Raw genomic sequence first — 6,776 nt, 5'->3', positions numbered from 1 at the left:
GTGTTTAGAGTGCCGAGTTTATCACTGCGCATGAAGAAATGACCACCTCCAACGTTTGGTTTATGTTTTATAAGCATTTTTAATTTTATTGCTTAAATCGCATTTTCTCGGCGAGCTGAGCGCTTTTTCTGAATTGTGCCGCTCCCGTCACTCTGGTTAGGTTGGCATCGAAAAAAACGCTCTCGGGTGCTTTAGAGTGCCGAGTTATTCACTGCGCACGAAGAAATGACCACCTCCAACGTTTGGTTTATGTTTAATAAGCATTTTTAATTTTATTGCTTGAATCGCATTTTCTCGGCGAGCTGAGCACTTTTTCTGAATTGTGCCGCTCCCGTCACTCTGGTTAGGTTGGCATCGAAAAAAACGCTCTCGGGTGCTTTAGAGTGCCGAGTTTATCACTGCGCATGAAGAAATGACCACCTCCAACGTTTGGTTTATGTTTTATAAGCATTTTTAATTTTATTGCTTAAATCGCATTTTCTCGGCGAGCTGAGCACTTTTTCTGAATTGTGCCGCTCCCGTCACTCTGGTTAGGTTGGCATCGAAAAAAACGCTCACGGGTGCTTTAGAGTGCCGAGTTTATTACTGCGCATTAAGAAATGACCACCTCCAACGTTTGGTTTATGTTTTATAAGCATTTTTAATTTTATTGCTTAAATCGCATTTTCTCGGCGAGCTGAGCGCTTTTTCTGAATTGTGCCGCTCCCGTCACTCTGGTTAGGTTGGCATCGAAAAAAACGCTCTCGGGTGCTTTAGAGTTCCGAGTTTATCACTGCCCATGAAGAAATGACCACCTCCAACGTTTGGTTTATGTTTAATAAGCATTTTTAATTTTATTGATTAAATCGCATTTTCTCGGCGAGCTGAGCACTTTTTCTGAATTGTGCCGCTCCCGTCACTCTGGTTAGGTTGGCATCGAAAAAAACGCTCTCGGGTGCTTTAGAGTGCCGAGTTTATCACTGCGCATGAAGAAATGACCACCTCCAACGTTTGGTTTATGTTTTATAAGCATTTTTAATTTTATTGCTTAAATCGCATTTTCTCGGCGAGCTGAGCGCTTTTTCTGAATTGTGCCGCTCCCGTCACTCTGGTTATATGTTGGCATCGAAAAAAACGCTCTCGGGTGCTTTAGAGTGCCGAGTTTATCACGGCGCATGAAGAAATGACCACCTCCAACGTTTGGTTTATGTTTTATAAGCATTTTTAATTTTATTGCTTAAATCGCATTTTCTCGGCGAGCTGAGCACTTTTTCTGAATTGTGCCGCTCCCGTCACTCTGGTTAGGTTGGCATCGAAAAAAACGCTCTCGGGTGCTTTAGAGTGCCGATTTTATTACTGCGCATTAAGAAATGACCACCTCCAACGTTTGGTTTATGTTTTATAAGCATTTTTAATTTTATTGCTTAAATCGCATTTTCTCGGCGAGCTGAGCGCTTTTTCTGAATTGTGCCGCTCCCGTCACTCTGGTTAGGTTGGCATCGAAAAAAACGCTCTCGGGTGCTTTAGAGTTCCGAGTTTATCACTGCCCATGAAGAAATGACCACCTCCAACGTTTGGTTTATGTTTTATAAGCATTTTTAATTTTATTGATTAAATCGCATTTTCTCGGCGAGCTGAGCACTTTTTCTGAATTGTGCCGCTCCCGTCACTCTGGTTAGGTTGGCATCGAAAAAAACGCTCTCGGGTGCTTTAGAGTGCCGAGTTTATCACTGCGCATGAAAAAATGACCACCTCCAACGTTTGGTTTATGTTTTATAAGCGTTTTTAAATTTATTGCTTAAATCGCATTTTCTCGGCGAGCTGAGCGCTTTTTCTGAATTGTGCCGCTCCCGTCACTCTGGTTAGGTTGGCATCGAAAAAAACGCTCTCGGGTGCTTTAGAGTGCCGAGTTATTCACTGCGCATGAAGAAATTACCACCTCCAACGTTTGGTTTATGTTTTATAAGCATTTTTAGTTTTTTTGCTTAAATCGCATTTTCTCGGCGAGCTGAGCACTTTTTCTGAATTGTGCCGCTCCCGTCACTCTGGTTAGGTTGGCATCGAAAAAAACGCTCTCGGGTGCTTTAGAGTGCCGAGTTTATCACTGCGCATGAAGAAATGACCACCTCCAACGTTTGGTTTATGTTTAATAAGCATTTTTAATTTTATTGCTTAAATCGCATTTTCTCGGCGAGCTGAGCACTTTTTCTGAATTGTGCCGCTCCCGTCACTCTGGTTAGGTTGGCATCGAAAAAAACGCTCTCGGGTGCTTTAGAGTGCCGACTTTATCACTGCGCATGAAGAAATGTCCACCTCCAACGTTTGGTTTATGTTTTATAAGCATTTTTAATTTTATTGCTTAAATCGCATTTTCTCGGCGAGCTGAGCACTTTTTCTGAATTGTGCCGCTCCCGTCACTCTGGTTCGGTTGGCATCGAAAAAAACGCTCACGGGTGCTTTAGAGTGCCGAGTTTATTACTGCGCATTAAGAAATGACCACCTCCAACGTTTGGTTTATGTTTTATAAGCATTTTTAATTTTATTGCTTAAATCGCATTTTCTCGGCGAGCTGAGCACTTTTTCTGAATTGTGCCGCTCCCGTCACTCTGGTTAGGTTGGCATCGAAAAAAACGCTCTCGGGTGCTTTAGAGTGCCGAGTTTATTACTGCGCATTAAGAAATGACCACCTCCAACGTTTGGTTTATGTTTTATAAGCATTTTTAATTTTATTGCTTAAATCGCATTTTCTCGGCGAGCTGAGCACTTTTTCTGAATTGTGCCGCTCCCGTCACTCTGGTTAGGTTCGCATCGAAAAAAACGCTCTCGGGTGCTTTAGAGTGCCGAGTTTATTACTGCGCATTAAGAAATGACCACCTCCAACGTTTGGTTTATGTTTTATAAGCATTTTTAATTTTATTGCTTAAATCGCATTTTCTCGGCGAGCTGAGCACTTTTTCTGAATTGTGCCGCTCCCGTCACTCTGGTTAGGTTGGCATCGAAAAAAACGCTATCGGGTGCTTTAGAGAGCCGAGTTATTCACTGCGCATGAAGAAATGACCACCTCCAACGTTTGGTTTATGTTTAATAAGCATTTTTAATTTTATTGCTTAAATCGCATTTTCTCGGCGAGCTGAGCACTTTTTCTGAATTGTGCCGCTCCCGTCACTCTGGTTAGGTTGGCATCGAAAAAAACGCTCTCGGGTGCTTTAGAGTGCCGAGTTATTCACTGCGCATGAAGAAATGACCACCTCCAACGTTTGGTTTATGTTTTATAAGCATTTTTAGTTTTATTGCTTAAATCGCATTTTCTCGGCGAGCTGAGCACTTTTTCTGAATTGTGCCGCTCCCGTCACTCTGGTTAGGTTGGCATCGAAAAAAACGCTCTCGGGTGCTTTAGAGTGCCGACTTTATCACTGCACATGAAGAAATGACCACCTCCAACGTTTGGTTTATGTTTTATAAGCATTTTTAATTTTATTGCTTAAATCGCATTTTCTCGGCGAGCTGAGCACTTTTTCTGAATTGTGCCGCTCCCGTCACTCTGGTTAGGTTGGCATCGAAAAAAACGCTCACGGGTGCTTTAGAGTGCCGAGTTTATTACTGCGCATTAAGAAATGACCACCTCCAACGTTTGGTTTATGTTTTATAAGCATTTTTAATTTTATTGCTTAAATCGCATTTTCTCGGCGAGCTGAGCACTTTTTCTGAATTGTGCCGCTCCCGTCACTCTGGTTAGGTTGGCATCGAAAAAAACGCTCTCGGGTGCTTTAGAGTGCCGAGTTATTCACTGCGCATGAAGAAATGACCACCTCCAACGTTTGGTTTATGTTTTATAAGCATTTTTAATTTTATTGCTTAAATCGCATTTTCTCGGCGAGCTGAGCACTTTTTCTGAATTGTGCCGCTCCCGTCACTCTGGTAAGGTTGGCATCGAAAAAAACGCTCTCGGGTGCTTTAGAGTGCCGAGTTTATCACTGCGCATGAAGAAATGACCACCTCCAACGTTTGGTTTATGTTTTATAAGCATTTTTAATTTTATTGCTTAAATCGCATTTTCTCGGCGAGCTGAGCGCTTTTTCTGAATTGTGCCGCTCCCGTCACTCTGGTTAGGTTGGCATCGAAAAAAACGCTCTCGGGTGCTTTAGAGTGCCGAGTTTATCACTGCGCATGAAGAAATGACCACCTCCAACGTTTGGTTTATGTTTTATAAGCATTTTTAATTTTATTGCTTAAATCGCATTTTCTCGGCGAGCTGAGCGCTTTTTCTGAATTGTGCCGCTCCCGTAACTCTGGTTAGGTTGGCATCGAAAAAAACGCTCTCGGGTGCTTTAGAGTGCCGAGTTTATCACTGCGCATGAAGAAATGACCACTTCCAACGTTTGGTTTATGTTTTATAAGCATTTTTAATTTTATTGCTTAAATCGCATTTTCTCGGCGAGCTGAGCGCTTTTTCTGAATTGTGCCGCTCCCGTCACTCTGGTTAGGTTGGCATCGAAAAAAACGCTCTCGGGTGCTTTAGAGTGCCGAGTTATTCACTGCGCATGAAGAAATGACCACCTCCAACGTTTGGTTTATGTTTAATAAGCATTTTTAATTTTATTGCTTAAATCGCATTTTCTCGGCGAGCTGAGCGCTTTTTCTGAATTGTGCCGCTCCCGTCACTCTGGTTAGGTTGGCATCGAAAAAAACGCTCTCGGGTGCTTTAGAGTGCCGAGTTATTCACTGCGCATGAAGAAATGACCACCTCCAACGTTTGGTTTATGTTTAATAAGCATTTTTAATTTTATTGCTTAAATCGCATTTTCTCGGCGAGCTGAGCACTTTTTCTGAATTGTGCCGCTCCCGTCACTCTGGTTAGGTTGGCATCGAAAAAAACGCTCTCGGGTGCTTTAGAGTGCCGAGTTTATTACTGCGCATTAGGAAATGACCACCTCCAACGTTTGGTTTATGTTTTATAAGCATTTTTAATTTTATTGCTTAAATCGCATTTTCTCGGCGAGCTGAGCGCTTTTTCTGAATTGTGCCGCTCCCGTCACTCTGGTTAGGTTGGCATCGAAAAAAACGCTCTAGGGTGCTTTAGAGTGCCGAGTTTATCACTGCGCATGAAGAAATGACCACCTCCAACGTTTGGTTTATGTTTTATAAGCATTTTTAATTTTATTGCTTAAATCGCATTTTCTCGGCGAGCTGAGCACTTTTTCTGAATTGTGCCGCTCCCGTCACTCTGGTTAGGTTGGCATCGAAAAAAACGCTATCGGGTGCTTTAGAGTGCCGAGTTATTCACTGCGCATGAAGAAATGACCACCTCCAACGTTTGGTTTATGTTTAATAAGCATTTTTAATTTTATTGCTTAAATCGCATTTTCTCGGCGAGCTGAGCACTTTTTCTGAATTGTGCCGCTCCCGTCACTCTGGTTATGTTGGCATCGAAAAAAACGCTCTCGGGTGCTTTAGAGTGCCGAGTTTATTACTGCGCATTAAGAAATTACCACCTCCAACGTTTGGTTTATGTTTTATAAGCATTTTTAATTTTATTGCTTAAATCGCATTTTCTCGGCGAGCTGAGCACTTTTTCTGAATTGTGCCGCTCCCGTCACTCTGGTTAGGTTGGCATCGAAAAAAACGCTCTCGGGTGCTTTAGAGTGCCGAGTTTATTACTGCGCATTAAGAAATGACCACCTCCAACGTTTGGTTTATGTTTTGTAAGCATTTTTAATTGTATTGCTTAAATCGCATTTTCTCGGCGAGCTGAGCACTTTTTCTGAATTGTGCCGCTCCCGTCACTCTGGTTAGGTTGGCATCGAAAAAAACGCTCTCGGGTGCTTTAGAGTGCCAAGTTATTCACTGCGCATGAAGAAATGACCACCTCCAACGTTTGGTTTATGTTTTATAAGCATTTTTAATTTTATTGCTTAAATCGCATTTTCTCGGCGAGCTGAGCGCTTTTTCTGAATTGTGCCGCTCCCGTCACTCTGGTTAGGTTGGCATCGAAAAAAACGCTCTCGGGTGCTTTAGAGTGCCGAGTTTATTACTGCGCATTAAGAAATGACCACCTCCAACGTTTGGTTTATGTTTTATAAGCATTTTTAATTTTATTGCCTAAATCGCATTTTCTCGGCGAGCTGAGCACTTTTTCTGAATTGTGCCGCTCCCGTCACTCTGGTTAGGTTGGCATCGAAAAAAACGCTCTCGGGTGCTTTAGAGTGCCGAGTTTATTACTGCGCATTAAGAAATGACCACCTCCAACGTTTGGTTTATGTTTTATAAGCATTTTTAATTTTATTGCTTAAATCGCATTTTTTCGGCGAGCTGCGCACTTTTTCTGAATTGTGCCGCTCCCGTCACTCTGGTTAGGTTGGCATCGAAAAAAACGCTCTCAGGTGCTTTAGAGTGCCGAGTTTATCACTGCGCATGAAGAAATGACCACCTCCAACGTTTGGTTTATGTTTAATAAGCATTTTTAATTGTATTGCTTAAATCGCATTTTCTCGGCGAGCTGAGCACTTTTTCTGAATTGTGCCGCTCCCGTCACTCTGGTTAGGTTGGCATCGAAAAAAACGCTCTCGGGTGCTTTAGAGTGCCGACTTTATCACTGCGCATGAAGAAATGACCACCTCCAACGTTTGGTTTATGTTTTATAAGCATTTTTAATTTTATTGCTTAAATCGCATTTTCTCGGCGAGCTGAGCACTTTTTCTGAATTGTGCCGCTCCCGTCACTCTGGTTAGGTTGGCATCGAAAAAAACGCTCACGGGTGCTTTAGAGTGCCGAGTTTATTACTGCGCATTAAGAAATGA

Source organism: Syngnathus typhle, unplaced genomic scaffold (assembly GCF_033458585.1).
Source record: "Syngnathus typhle isolate RoL2023-S1 ecotype Sweden unplaced genomic scaffold, RoL_Styp_1.0 HiC_scaffold_26, whole genome shotgun sequence".
NCBI lineage: Eukaryota > Metazoa > Chordata > Actinopteri > Syngnathiformes > Syngnathidae > Syngnathus > Syngnathus typhle.
Note: the sequence above shows the minus strand (reverse complement) of the source record.